The sequence below is a fragment of the Malurus melanocephalus genome, unplaced genomic scaffold (genome assembly GCF_030028575.1).
Source record: "Malurus melanocephalus ecotype Western Australia unplaced genomic scaffold, MMel_1.1 scaffold_299, whole genome shotgun sequence".
NCBI classification, from domain to species: Eukaryota; Metazoa; Chordata; class Aves; order Passeriformes; family Maluridae; genus Malurus; species Malurus melanocephalus.
This window is the reverse complement of record NW_026623531.1, coordinates 460,432-476,532: the sequence shown is the minus strand read 5'-3', so window position 1 is coordinate 476,532 and position 16,101 is coordinate 460,432. Positions and strand designations below refer to the sequence as shown.

Below are 16,101 nucleotides of genomic sequence, written 5' to 3'. Positions count from 1 at the left end.
AAAAGTAAGAAAGTCTGCCCAGTCCTAAGTAAATTCAAACCCTTTCAAAACAATCTGCACTCTCTTCAGATCGACCCTTCACAGCTGTTCGACTCTAGGACTGCTGTACATGACAATAAAAGCCTGCCTTTTAACTCACCTGGATTTCCAAAGTTCTTATCCTCAAGTTTTCTATTACTTTCTACATAAAATCTAAGTCTGTTCTCCCAAGCCTATATTTAAAAAACACCCTACCTTACTCCCAAGCCTATATTTAAAAAACACCCTACCTTACTCCAGGTTGGTGCTGGGCATTTCACAAGGAAGAAGGGTAGGGTAAAACCTGTGGGCTTTTCATCCCACTCCACATGGAGCTTGTGGAGTTTGGATAAATGGGAAAAACACAGCAGCTTCAAATGTTATGCAATCGCTCAAAAGCAGTTAAACATCGCTAATCAATCCTGTGTTACACTGAAAAACATGACAAATAGGCAGCTGTCAACCATATGGTGAAATGGAAGGTTCTGGTTTCATTCAAGCAAAAGCTCAGCCAGCCTCTTGCTACCAGTTATTCCCTTTCCAAATCTTTACCTGGGCTTTCCAAAGTGGAGCTTCAAGATGAATTCAGTATTTGATCCAGTCTCCAGACTGAAACATTTTGATTGMGAAATTCTGTATTTTACAGCAATCAGGTGTTGCCAAAAGATTTCAAGGCCATTTTCCTATGGCACATTACTAACAAAATCTCATCTCTCTTCCAATTACAACACTGATCCAAAAAAACCAAGAGATTTGTACTCTGGCTTGTGAATCCAGCCCAACAATGACTTAAGAGCCTGAGAAGCTTTCAGAAGTAGTCAGCAGTATTCAACAACATATGGCTTAATGACTGATAACTTTTTACATCTTAAAATCCTGCTGCCATTCTTCTCCTGACCTTGCACATTTTCACTGCTGAATAGAAAAATTCTTTCTCTTCTGTAACTGCTACCTTGTTATAACTGTGAGTTCTCCTGTCAATCTTCACATCCCTTTCCTTGCTTAAAACAGAAGTCAGTAGCAATCAACTCCCAAATGATATGCTGTTCACATTACAGTACCACAAACCCCTCTGTTTTATGAAACCCTCTACAAAACCAATGATTTCAGATACATTAGAATGTGGCAGTACACACACGTCCATAGAGTAACAACCACAAGCATACAAGAAATAGATATTGCACGAAAACAAGCCAAGAGAAGTCCAGCACCATCAGTATTTTTGATGTCAAGTGAAAAACAAATTAAGATTAAGGAAGGCAGCAACACATTGGGAGCAGCAACAGACTTTAACCAAACAGATGGACAGACTTTGGGTAGAAAATCAGGTCTTTCTGTTGATGTGTTAAGAATTGCAAAGTCAAATATTGCAATGCACTGTTCTCTTCATGTAGTGCTCAAGAGGAAAGATGACACCCAGGGCAGAAATCAGTTTCCTCAACACATGCACATAATGGATTTTTGAYAACATTGACTAATGAAAACTTCCACAGAGGGTGGGCAGACAATTCCCACCTCCCTTGTGATCAACAGCTGGAGCCACATAATACATCTGTTAGTACCATAAAACCATTTTTCCCCTCCCTCTTTGCTTCGGACAGTATTTGGTATTACAGTAATAGCTCTAGATTAAAGTATTAGTTCATTGTATTTTGTGTTTTATCTATCCCATCATTACCACATATCGAGACACATTGTATTTCTCACATTCTTGACAGACTAGTAACATACCAAGGTGTAAAATTAAAGCAGTATAGGGGAACTMACATAAAGACAGAGTGAGCAGCAGTTTATGGTACCTTTGCTGGATCCCAGTATTAAATGCTTACATCATTTTTTTCCTGTTTTGCTAGAACTGACAAGCAGAAGGAGCACTGCTGCACTGCAGAACATTATATAGATTCATACTTCACATAAAAATATAAAGCCATTGCTCCCAGCATCCACAACATGCTAATTATTCCTCTTTTTAAAAGCACTCATCTGTGCTGTATAGCTATAAATAATATTTCAGCAGAATCACGAGTGTGCACACACATGCATAAGTTTAAAATGAATACTGTGTAGTTTTACAGGAATAAGTGTAACTAATAAGAACAGCAAAACTAATTTTTGCTTCATTTGACTCTACAGAGAAGTATTTGCCATGAAAACCACGGAAGACCTCAGAACAGTAGGAAAAACACTTGCACACCCCACAAAGCTTACTTACTCAAAACATCCCATATCCAACAGCAGTTAGTAGCATATGGAAGAGTAAAACAAACAGGTTGGGGGAAACGTACCAGGACACCACACACCTCACCAACAACCTGGAACAGACAAGCAGGTATAGTAGGACTATACAAGCAACAGACTAGCAGAAGAAAACATCTGATGAACACATTTAGGGAAATTACAGGAAAAGACTCTCTGCTAGCTGATGAGCTGGGATATTTCCTTTTCAAAATATGAAGCAAATATGCCTCATAGACACGACCAAATCTCAAGCGTTTACATCCCAAACCAGCAAATAAAGTGTTTGCAATGCACTGCCATGGCTTCCCTGAGGCTCCTGCACCCCAAGACCAGAYCAGCCAATTTGTCCATAGCTGCCTGAGCCGACAGCAGTGGACCTACTGTGCAGACTCTGCAGCTGCAGACTCATTCCATCCTATCACCTCATGAAGTAAAGAGCCATTTTCCAGGTCTCTATGTTTTTTTTAAAAAAGAGGATAACAACAACTTAATGCACAACAATCCTGAACTCACAGCTAAAAACATCAAATATAGGCAAGGTCATGAAATGGTTCCTGCAAACACAGGAAAGGARCCTTTGTATTGACAAAAGGATGTGCAGTTACCTCTTTTACCAGAAATTTTACTTTCATTAAGAAGCCACTTACAAATAGATAAATTGCTTAAATTCTTCTGGTATAAAACATCTTCTGARAGATTGTAAAGAAAGCCTTAAAGCAAAGTTTAACTCATTTCACAATATGAAAGTTGGAGTAGATGGCTAAACAGGCAAAGGATACTTTCTTTGACTGTCATACACAGTATACTTGTCAAACATTCCAGAAACTAAAACATTAGAGAATACACATAGTATACACAAATGAAAGCTTCATGTGCGCAAAGCAGATTGTTGTATAAACAAGTTTTCTGAAATACAGATCTTTCATTTTATGTTAGAACTAATAAGGTGAAGCCATGAGATTGGGTATGAACTCTCACAAAACTCTGGCCTCATTGAATTCAAAGTCTGAATTCAAATTTTTAAGTTATAAATCAAAGAAACTGGTTTTCTAAGTCCTAACAGATGCTACCGCAAGAAACCAATTCCATACTGATTTTAAAAACTTACATTAAAATCTGCAAGTAATCTGCTGGGAAAAAACCCCAAACAAACCGTTGTTCATTTTATAAGATGCAGAAACAATAACACAATTTCCTTGCATCAAAACCAGGYTTATGGAAATGATGTTATTGTTTTCATTCAGAAATGTTATTTTATCTTCACTAGAAAAGTACTGTGAAACTACCAAATGCAAAAGGGATTATTTTGTGTCCTGCTGTGGCTTGGAGAGATCCACAAAGCATGAAAGAGACTCTTGTTAAGCACAAACAGGCTCTGTCCTAATGGGTCACAGAAGCAGAAGCTGTGCAAATGCAGTATAATACAAGCTGAACAGACCAGTTGGGTGTTGGGGTAAGAAAAAGAAGAATGATGTCAACAGCTTTATTTTTTTTTCTGCCTGGTAATAAAATGACCCAACTGAGTGGCACCAGAAGCTCCCTACAAAAACAAAACAAAAACACAAAAAACCCCAAACCCAACTAAAAAAAAAATCCAAACCCACCCCTGTACTTCCCCCAAAAAAACAAAACATCCCTTGGCCACAAAGAAAGCCCTAGTCCCAGGAAGCACTTAAGAGGAGGTATATACCCTGAAAGGGGTCTTTCCACATTATTTGTGGGTTGCTCATAAGCAGAAAAAGATCATTAAGAGGAAGGTCACAAGTGTTCTTCTCTTTGCAACTGGAAGGGTTAAAGATTAAATTAAAACAGAATTCTGAAGGTGCCCAGGAAAGTTGTAATACATTTAACCAACTAGTACACGTGGAAAGAAAAACACTCTTAATGAAACTTGTTGCTGTAATTATTTTAAATCAGAATGACAAGGAGCAAATTTAAGGGATATGTACATATGCCTTCACACACAAAAAGGAGGCCTTCAGGATTGGAAAGTACCCAGCCAACAATAAATGTTAAAGTCACCAAGTTCACCACTGAAAGAGTAGCTAGAGAAAACTGCAGTCTAGCTCAACATCAGACAATAGGATTTCAGCCTGTACTATTAAAAAAAAAAAAAGATGCTTACTTCAGAGATTCAGTTTAATTCCTTTCAGTGGTAATTCAACTTTTTCAGTGCTGATGTGGGTCTGAGCTCTACAGWAAAGCAAGCAGGTATTTCTGTTACTCTCTCAAATCTGATTCTGCAATGGCTGAAATAATTTGTGAAACAATCAAAACACAACCCACATACCCTTTTAATAGTGACTCCCAGGAGTKGTGCAAGGTTAAGCACCAAGGATTATCCAGATTCTGGCTTAGTCCAGCACAGAACACACAAAATTTAGAAAGCATAGCTTCTTAAACTTGTATCTTATATTGTGTACTCAGTTCCTCTTTTTTCTTCCCCCATAGAGAAAAATGGCCAGCCTACAATGATGCGTGTCACCCCTTAAGCAAASTGCTTCAGGGAACAGCGCTGGAGCATGGAGAAGCTATGGGGAAAGGTCTCAGGCAAGAGACAACAGCAGCTCTAGGGCTTCTTCCACCCCATCACACACAGCAGGGAACAGCAAAGTAACTGGGTCTCACGATGATAACGTTTATGTAAGCATTTGGTTTCTGGCTTCTAATTATGGGTGTAATTCTTTAAGAGTGTGGCTGTACCACRTAGCACCCCTAAGGGCAGGGGTACAGCCCCTTCCTGCCCTCTTGGTGAGATACCAAGGATGTTCAAAGATGAGGGCTCCAGGGATTGCACTGCATGGCTGGTCTTAGGCAGCACAAAATTTCCAGTAAGACATTTGGGACCACTCAGTGGCTGACAGACTGGGAAGGTGAGACAGAGTTGGTAAGAGGAAACGTGCACATAAGCCTATTCCACTTTGTCTTCCCTAGATTTTTTTTTTTTTAATTTTCTCTCTTTAAAAAAGCAGCATTTCTATTACAATTTTAATAAAACTTGGATTTTTTGATGTTCAAATTCTTTCAGTCTTTTGGGAACTCACCACAGCAGAAGGGTTAGGCACATCCACCTCAAAAACTGTGGAGGACTCCACATCCTGCCATGGCAATCCAAAATGGTCTCCAAGGCTTCCTTCTTCCTACAGGCTCCAGTCCCGTAAAACAGGCACCACTCCCCACACCCCTAGAGCTGGTCACAGGACAGAATCTCCACCTTCCAGTTGAACAGCAGTCACATGTTGCCCACACCTTTTCTTGCCAAATCCTGTTAGTGCAAGACCAGCTGATATTGCTCCAGGCTTGCGTCTACAAGCATTGTAATGCTGTACAATGGAACTTGTTTTCCCTAGAATTCCCTAGACAATATGCCAGCAACACAAGAAGCTGCCGAAGGGATGCAACTGTTGCATTAGCAACTTGGTGCACCAAAAAAATCAGATCCAGAACACCAGCAGGGAAATAAAAGGACAAAACSAAACAGTGTCCTGCTTAAAAGTCCTCTCCCCTCAGAACAACCAGGCTTCAAGGAACCTGACATCTGGGAAAACATCTGTCACAGCTATCCTTATCAAGAAGGGTTACTACACCACAATGGTATTTTCAGTCTTGCCATTACACCATGATAAACATTTTGTTAAGAAATAATTTACAAAATTTTCCTTCAATACTAGACCAAAGCATTCAGACACTCTGTTACTATAATTATTATCCATTGCTTAACCAGCATTAAAACAAGTCACACTTCCTTATACACACACCTGTAAGGGAAACAGGAAAAAATAAGAATATTTTATCCAGATTAAGAGTCTGTGCATCCTTCCTCTGTGATTAAGGAAATAAAATAAATCATGTACATGTGTCCACGCACATGTGCAACTAAATGGATGATCCGGAAAAATCTTACATTTTTGGTCAATCAGCACTGAAGTCACTTCATTTGAAGTTAAACTGCTCTGAGCGTGAGCCAAAAAGTACAGTATTATATGCATTTTCTTTGCTAGACTAAAGGAATGGTTTTCTGGCTTTTTAGCATTCTTGTTTTTTCCTTTTACACCTAAGTTCTCCAATTCCAATATATTCTGGTGACCCAGGTACTCAACCATTTAGGACAGCAATAYCCTCTTGTGAAATCAAGTACATGAGACACTTCAGAGAAAATTTGTATTAATATGTAGGGGATTACACAACAATTAAAAAGACTACTATTATGATTACACCAGAATGTGAATAGACACAAATGGAAAATTGATGAAGGGAGATAGCTGTGACATAGGACTCTTTGGAACAAGTGATCTGGTCTCACATCTTATATGTGTCAAATTCTAAGAGAAGCATAAACTGAATAGCATCAGTTGGAACATGGTGCAGTTGAAAAACTGTCATACTGAAAAATCTTTTTCCAAATGCATTTGTTTCAGCTCCCTTAATTTTGCTTCTTGATTATGTTTATATCTACTCAAAGGGGTGCGAGCATAAATGTCTCTAACACATTGCTTTGACTATATCMAATTATTTCCCCTTCCCATGATCCATCAGTTTCCCTGTATTTYGTTTTAAGGGTCCTCAAGTTTAGCACATTATTGACTGTCACATTTCTAAATGCTTCATTAAATCCTGCCCCAAAAGATGATGGTACCAGTCTTTCAACCAGCCATTAGTTACATTTTAAAGCAAGTGCTTCTGTTTTCTCTCCCTCAGAGAACATGGAAACAGACCAAAAACATCTACAAAACTATCTGGTTATCCTCCAAATCACTCCTTTCTTGCCAAGCACGGAGAAGCTCAGCAGCAAAGCAGCAGGTGTGCCAAAACCATTGTTCATCCTGACAGCCACCACAGTCTGCTTCCTTCACTCCTCAGGCTGTTTGTCATGTCTCTCTGGCCTTAAACACAGAACTCTTTAGCCTGGAATCATTCTGTTTGGATTTTTAAGATGTCTAAAACTCTGAAAACCACTGCCATAATCTATAGACATAACTACATTATAAATTAACAACTTCAGAAAACACAAACTCCTGCATGTCTACTGCAACACTTCTCTGCCATAAAAAACCCAAGAAGTTTATAAACTGTGAGTAATAATAATAATAATAATAATAATAATAATAATAATATAAAAATATAAATAATAATAATCAAACTCCCACGAAATACAGTGTGATAAGAAAGAGGATGTATCATCTCAGACAACCTCTGGGAGGAACCAGATTAAATAACCAAATGAAGCCAAAATCCCAGGGCCACCAGAGCAGTGTGAAAAGGGTACTTCTCCCTCCACACCAGTGCTCTAGACCAGGCAGTTCACACTTAGGCTCACAGAAACAAATTCAGCTCACAAAATTAGCACTTTTGGAGAGCTGGCCAGAGGGGAGGAGGGGCCTTGCTTTATTTCTTACTAGGTTAGTGACCTGAATCAGCTTCTCAACAAGTTATAGTTAAGGCAAGAAGAGTGGGACTTGATCTTCCAGCAAGGGATCAGATGAATCATGCCTCTGAAGACTATGGTCAATACATTTGTAATTCTGGTCCTTTTTTAAGATGCTTGAGAAGTTAGTCCCTCAAAAAAAATTGGAATGCATTAGATTAGGCAGAATGTTCATGATACTGAATGACAAGGACTGGAACTGATACAGAGATTATACCTCTCTCCTTTGCCCTCTCTAATGACAAAGTCTGGAACTGGACTTGTCATTCTGTGGAATTAAAACTTCTACTTAGTGTCACCAAACAAATCAAAATAACRTGAGGGGGTTGGTTTCTTTTTTTTCCAAATCTAGAAATTTAAAAGTAAGTGGGATGGGAAGTGAACTGCCAACATCCCTTCCAGCTGTAACAATTGATATGGTGAGAAAAGATTCTGACTGGCTTTATCTTCAAATTTATCATGGATATTATGAGACAGAAAAAGCTRTGGTATGGTAGACCAGAAGCAGCTTATGGCTTAGAAAGTGCCTTTCACACAGGCAGAACATAAAAATAAAATGTACACATATGAAACAGCATTAGCCAGCAGGACTGGAACACTGAAAAGTAAACTATTAACAAACTGAAGCAATACTCTTTCTATCTTAGAAACAAAAGCAAGCCACACTGAAAAGCAGAGTTTTCCATCTTTCAGCACCATATATAGGAGAGAATTTCTATGACAATTCGAATTCAGTCAAAAAAGTTACATCACAGTGGTGGTGATGCTCAATTAAAATCAGAAAGACCTACCTTCAGAAGCTACTTTTTATTGTGTGAACTCCACGCTGGTATCACAACAGAAGCTGGAAATCAGAGCAAGTTGGGAAAATTCTGAGAACTCACTGCTAGAGTAACTGCTCTGAGTAATACTCGCACAGAAAAATTATTTAAGGGGGGAGGAGGAAAGAGCTACAATAGCATGGGAGGGAATAACCTGCTGTTTCAAACAATAGGAAGCTGTTAAAAAAACAAGGGCCTCCCTAAGCRCAGGAAAGTCTCATTCGAAAAGCATTGCCCCCACTGCCACCTACCAGGCAGGCAGCTCTGACAACTGAGATAAGGCCAGAGGCCCAGCCCTGCTTACCGACAACTCCCCTCAGACACAGGGCCAGGCAAAAAGGAGGAAGGGTTTTCAACCCCTTTTATAAAAGAGACCAGACTGAGGGCAGAGGAGGGGGAAATAGGGCTGCAASGGATGACTTCATTTTATAGCAGCAGCTTGCCCATGCAAGGCAGGGCTCCCCTCAGTGTGACAAGTGACCTGAAGAGGTTCCTGCAGACTCTGCAGTTAAACATCAAGGATTGTTTTCTTGTAGCAGAAATTGAAACCAGAAGCAACATGTCATCATTTAACAGAAAAAAATGGAAAGGACTCAAAGATGGCTTCAGTTTTGGTCTAGGTTTAGAGCCTTGCAGTTGCAATAGAAACTTATAAGCCAGTTTTCAAAGAACAATTATTACAAGACAATTCCTGGAACCATCCCCTGTGGTTCAAAGCCAGTGATATAGATCACGGAAAAAAGAAGTTTGTTCAAGAAAACTGCTTCCTACTCCCAAAAGCTCCCATAAGCTCAGCAGTAGCATTACTACATGATTATTCCCAGACACTCCTACAGTACAGCTCGAGGACACGGGTGCCATCTGCATTCAGCATCAATTTGTTCTTTCAACACGGTCACGTTTAGAGCATAGACAGAGAGACCTACTGTATATCCAAGACCAAAACAGCTTTAAAGGAAACTTTGGTTATGTTACAAAAAAAAACCCCAAACCAATCCACACCATTGTCTCGCTGCCCCAGCACAATATAATGTTAACAGAATCAGATTGAAATATAATAATGCTTTGGACCATACAAGGAATTGAAGATACTATCCCCACYGGGACCATTTACCTAACAGAAACAAACAATGCAAAAAGGAAGCAGTTGGAATACAATTAAACTGGGTTTGCCTTAAAAACAATTTAGTCTTGCAGGATAGAAGGGGCTGAGCCAAGTTTTAACTATGTCTTTCCATAATGATAGACTTTTGGAGAGACAAAAATAGGAGAACAAGAAAGGAAAAAATACAGAAAAGACATAATACTCTAAACAGTTTTAGTTCATGATGCTGCTATATAGCTTTTTTCTTTAAGATTTAGTGTGTGCAAATTTCAAATAAAGTAATTTTCTAAAGTGCACTGACAGTGCCGTAATTGTGAACTAAAAACAGTCCAATGTTCAATAATCATGCTGGGCTCAAAACCTCCTCCACAGCTGTGCGTGGTTAAAAMAGCATGTTAGCTCTGTAGCACTCTTTTCTCAAACAGCTTGTTTCAAGGAAGCCAAATCACTTAAAAACACACTCTGCAACACCAACACAGACTTTTTCCAGGCAAAAGCAATATGCCAATCCTCATTTTTACAAGACACCAAGTCTTCCAGGTGTCACGCTATTACTTAGACCTGTATGTTTACTCTCAAATATCTGTACAATTTTACCAAGAGTTAGCAAATCCATTTGTTCAAGTGGCATTATTTCCACAGCTAATGACATGAGGTTGGCAAGCACCCTTGCAGAGAAAACAGTCTCTACACTCCCTGAGTGCTTCTCCTTCCAAAGSACAAAGCATTTGCCTTTCCTCCTCAGACACAAAGACCACATACATCACCCATGACTCCACTGACTTCCTTGCTGAGGTGATGCTGGCCAGTGCTCACAAAATGGCAGGGGCATCTAAATCAGTAACATCAAGAGTTTTGTGGTACTCATGTTTACAAATTCCTATTTGCTTCAGCCTTTGCTTCCATCATTTTAGAACTCTTTTTCAGCTTTTTAATAAAATGCTTCAGGTGCCCACACATGCTTGGGTAACTTCTGGAAATATGGATCAAATTGTGGGCATTTTCAAACACCTGCTGTGACATGATTCTGCACAATCTCTCAGCACATGGATAGTGGAGACTATCGGTTACCTGCCTAAACAACAACCATCAGTTACCTGTCTAAACAACAACCAGCTCTTCAACACTTCAGTGCATGAAGAAATCATGGAAATTATTTCTAAATGCTCAGTTTTAAAGCAAGATTAGTTCTGCTTCCATCACACCTAAAAATAAAACTTTTTAKAATCATGTAGCAGCAAAGGACAAGTAAGTGTTTTACTACTAAACAAATCCCTCTACATTAGACAGAAAATAAGAGTTCACTCTGTGCTGATGAAGGTCAGACAGTTAAAACAGCAAGCAGGGCTCCATGCCCTGAACAGAAGCAGGGGGACAGGACCCCAGCCGAAGAACAACACTGCTGCACTYACAAAAGAGATCTCTGCCAAACATACCAGCGAAGAATCTGACTCACTGCCACCAAACTAAGAAAGAATTCAGAGCAATTACCACATTTCTGCACAGAACAGGAAGAAGTGGAGGGGGGGGGAAAGCATTTCAACTCTTCTAACATTTAATCTAAATTAGGACAGCACAGCAACTCTCAAACTGTTCTGGTCAAGTACTGCAGCCCCTAGGGCAACTGGGACAGCAATGCTAGCAATTATACAGCCATCCACATAGCTACCTCAGATTGAAATGAGGCAGGAAAACCAAGCAAACTAAAGCAACGGAGACAAGCCTGTAATTTCTCTGCCTTCCCCGCTTTTCTGCTTTGGTTCAGACATCAGCAATCTGAAGCAAATGTATTTGCAAATGTATTAGCCCTATCTATTAGGAGCATGCATGCCTACAGCATACCTTCATGGCTGGCAAGATAGAGATTGCTAAGAAAAATGACAAAAGCATAAGTTAAAAAAAACTGAAAAAAGAAAGTATAGATGACAGAGATGAAACAACCATTCTCTTAAGACTGAAAACAGCTATTTTYCCAATGTCTGCAGAGTCATATGATTTTGGCTTCCTTCTGCTGTTGCAGATCTTGTAGCTTCCTACCTAGCAAAGGCTATGCTAGCCYTTCCCTTCACCTTCGTATAATTTTCCACCACAGCACTCCCACTCACAGAGCTGTAAATGTCAGCACACTTAGTACAGTTTAAATACCATAAGTTTGTCTACATGGAGAAGTTTGTCAGGAATAAATGCTACATGGTAAAGATGGAATTTCTTGACTGCCAAGAAAGAAGCTGGTTGCAGAAGTTCCTGACCACCTTTCACAGATGAATTCTTACCATTGTCATCTGATGATCTGTTCTGCAGGTGGCTCTGCAGTGTAGGATCACTTACCTACAAATTGCCTCATGAAAATAATCTGGGTTAAAAATAACCAGGAAATAAAAGTATGAAGTGGGCTACTCCTATAATTTCACTTATTCAGAATACAGAGCAGTCCTACAGTATGCACTTGTAACTGGCACAACAAAGACCAGCAAATTGCACGGGGGTACAGGAGCAGAGAAGCAGTAGTTAGAGCAGCTTCTTTATGAGCTTTGCCACTAAAGCCATGACACCATGTAGATATACWAGCAGATCCACCAATTTCTAGCACTGGTAACTTACAGTTTGTTTCATGATACAGCTGTGCCAATCTGACAGCTGCTACTAGGGTGGATCTGTTCACCATCATGTGCCCCTTCCACTCCCCTTATGCTAACACTGCTAAGTTTGCAAAATGACGTATAATAGGGTGGCAAGTTGGCAAAAAAACAACTCTACGAATGGAAATTTATTTTTWTATCAGCTTTCTCACTCAAATGGATAAAAGCAGACCTGGTGAACAATGCTTCCTGACAGTGGCCTGAAGTGAGATCCTCCTACCCAGATAACAAAGCTGCCCCTCCATCTGCAGTCACACGGCTGTGCAGTAATCAGCGACAGAATGAAGGTGAAGTTTCATTTAACTGAGGGAAACAGCAGACTGTGGCAGTCTGTTTGCTTTCCCKAGCCTCACACTCCCACTGCTTCCGAGCATTGCACTGCGCTGAAAGTGGCAGGAGCCACTTCAACCAAGMGCTAAACAAGGAGAGAGCAGCAGCACCCAGTCAAGACCCAGCCATCTGCCCTGCCCTGTCCTTAAGCAGCCACAGWGAAGTTGCACTACCAGGAAAGATGAGTTCAAAATAACTGATGCAAATTAAACCCCCTGGTTAATATTTTATAGCCTCTTTCAAGTAAGTTCTTTCTTCTAGGACACYGGCTTTTAATTTGGAGAATGTATCCCCTGGACTTTCAAGAAGTCTGAAAGCAGGTATTTCCCCTTTTCACTGAAAATATTTGAGGTCAAAAAAGCTAATTCTGTGGATAGAAAGCACTGACCATCGACAATTTCTTTTTGGGGGGGCTGAGGAGGATGAAGGAAGTGGGTTAAGAAAAAGAAGCTCATGTTCTCACATCAACAGTGCAATTTTCAAGAGGATGGAAAAAAGCCAATGAAAAAAATAAGCTAACAACAGTCTAACAAACTTTAGGGCAATGTGTTCAAACATATTGGGCAAATACATATGCTGTACTCAGCTGACCTTTTCCACATGGCAAGACAACTGTTTAAGGAAGGTCTGAGAAGTGGGGAGGCACGGCAAAATCTTGATTTTTACTTCATTGACATAGCSTTAGAATCAAATGGTTTTGATGACACAAAATGAATACAAATCYGTTCTGTATTCTCTTACCACCCAAGTTACTCTTTTAATAATCAGGCAACCCAGAGCTATTCAAGTAGTTTGTAAATTACGAGAGGAGCAAAAATATTTTTTTGCCTTTTCTCAAATAAAAGAATAACCAAGCATAGTGTTGTTTTGATAGTTACTAAAAGAGAATCAAACAGTGACAGAGTTTTTATGCCCCCACTTTCCTTCAGCCGCCCTCAACTGCTCATTCTCACCCTTGTCCAACCCTTCAACATGGCAATACAACAACCTGATCAGGGTAAACAGCCAGGTGGAAAGACAGACCAGGGTAGTTTGAAGACAGATCTGTTCCTCAGTGTACCAAACATAGCCCCCACATGCATTTTTTGTGTGGAGTGACTTGRGGTAGTAGTACTGGTTAAATTAGCCTAGACCACATCTGCTCAAACAAAATGTAAACTAGCTTTAAAAACAAACTTAGGACCAAAGAATTGGAAAGGATTCCTTTGTACGTAAAGGCCAGTTCTTGTTATCAAGAATACTACTGTCATAATTCCATTCTAAACCTCCTATCTGACAAATTAATCTGCCTCATTTTTGATTTTAAAAGTAAAAAGTTGGTATATACACTCAATATTTTCTACTTAATTGATACAAGCTGTCTTATTTCTTATGTATATGTGCTACGAAGCAGAGCACTCCTCATTGAACCCAGTCTTTCTTTTGGCAGATGATTCAAACAAAGAAATACTGGGAGAAAAACAAAGTGCTAATAACTTGAGCACATTACTATGAACATATCCTGCTAGCAATTTGACTTTCTACATCTAGGAACTCTTAAGTGATTCARACTAGTTCTACCTGTAGCACTGGAAGTCTGGGAATCTACAAAAGCCAGGATTTAAGTTACCAAAGACAAGCAAGAACAAAATACCACTCTTTACCACAGAGGTAACACCACAAATACCACAAATAACTGCACTTCTTGTTTCTATTGCCCTCCTAAAACCACCACAAAAACAAGAAAAGGAATTCTATTGCTTACTTACTTAATGACTGCCAAACCCAGTACACTGCATTTAATCCATCCTGCCTCTTCTAACTTCCACCTCAGCAAGCAGACCAAAGCCAAATGAATGTTTTATAAATATCCTATCAAAAAGAGATGGCAAAAGGTMTTCTTGACTACAAGCAGGACATCAGGTTATAGATGCCTGTTAATCAAACAAAACACTAAATTAAATTCCTTGGTCAAAGCATGAGCACATTGTTTGAATGACTGTGATGCCGTGCCGTGTCCAAACTCAAAGACAATTCTCTCATCACCTCTACAGATAGGAAAGACACACACCGACACACAGTTGTATACCTTAAGAAGCATGGTACAAAATAATTTTCCTGTAGAAAAATGAATTTCCTGTGGTTTAAATACGATCTCAGGATATTCAGGAATAATTTATAGTTAAGTTGGGAATCAGAAAACAACTTTTCCTACGTAGAGCACACATACGGCACAGAACAAGCATAACTAGAGTGATAAATTTCTACCCATTTTTCCTACAGTCATCAAGAACTTACATAATTTTGTGATCCTAAATTACAGCACACAACCTTTAAACCTTGAATCTTAGCAATGCTGTGGTCCTTGATGAAAGACTTTAAAGAAGTCTTGAGAAAAAAAAAWAWGCAMGTTTGTTTCACCTGCCTGCATGAAATAAAACCAATGCTTTTCAGCCTATTATGTGACATAAAAAAGGAGATGACAAGTTGAAGGTGTAAGATTCACTTTGGAAACTAACTTGTATCAATGTGAAATCCAAGTGAAAGTAAGTTTGGCTGAATTACTTAACTTTTGTATCAATTTAATAGAAAAACAAGATCACAGAGCCACAGAAACAGAGACGGTAATGAGACTCATAAATTTTTATCTTATACAATTTCACATCCTGCATTAATTATTTTCTGTTCTGTCTTATTTTTGTCCTATGACTGAACCTTGGCAGACTGATAYGCAGCCAGGAGGTACATATAGCATAGAACTCTCTATGGCATTTAAAACCATGCCACAATACCGAAGAGCTGAAAACAAAAGTAAATGCCACATGTGATTCCAGGAATCATCTCAATCACTATGGGGGAATCAGTATTTTAAAACAAGCTTTTATTTGCAATTCATAAAACTAAGTCCTCTATGAAAATCTGCCATTAGAAACAAGAGGGGAAGAAACAGCAATTCTTAAGTCAGCTTTCTTTTCACCTTGAAATATTTTCTAATCATTTCATTAGAGCAGCTATTATTTCTTAAAACTTCATGCAACTACAAAAGCTGCTGCAGATTCCTACAATTCAGTGACTTTTTCTACAGTAAACACAACCACATGTTRTGATGGCTATTACTTACTTCACAACCAGTGAAATTAAACTGGTTTAAGATGCTAAAATATGAACAAAGAGGGTAAGAAATAGCTGATGAACTTCCAGGAAACAGTAAGCCACTTGCCAAAAATCTGTGGAAAGTCACATCTGTCAYAGTAATAGGTGCTGTAATGAAAAAATATACTTAAAAGTTAAAGAGATTTCCAGGTAGCAAAGTAATTGACCAGATTTCACCCTGTGAACTAATCCTGCTATGCCCTGGATTACATACTTGTTCACTTTAGCTTGGTGTTCTAATGTTGGAACACACCATGACTACAAACCTGCTTCTGACAGAACACCCATACTGTCTGCACAAATATGGGGGAAGAAAAAAGACTAGTAACTAAACACTGTCATGATGTGTTTCATTCAGTTTCCTCTCCCTGATGTGTGATGCATGCATAAAGA

At 39.2% G+C, this 16,101-nt stretch overlaps 1 protein-coding gene across 5 annotated transcripts in view; it reads right to left on the bottom strand.

Moving 5' to 3' along the window:
* Positions 1–16,101, bottom strand: part of USP54 (ubiquitin specific peptidase 54) — a 93,433-nt gene that overhangs the window by 53,582 nt on the left and 23,750 nt on the right. The window contains exon 1 of one of the 5 annotated variants that reach the window (XM_057377101.1): positions 5,301–5,372. The exons of the other annotated variants lie outside the window; for them this stretch is intronic. The gene's annotated coding sequence lies outside the window, so the exon portion shown is untranslated. Of the gene's footprint in view, positions 1–5,300; positions 5,373–16,101 lie in introns of those variants that run through there. 5 annotated transcript variants of the gene reach the window in all.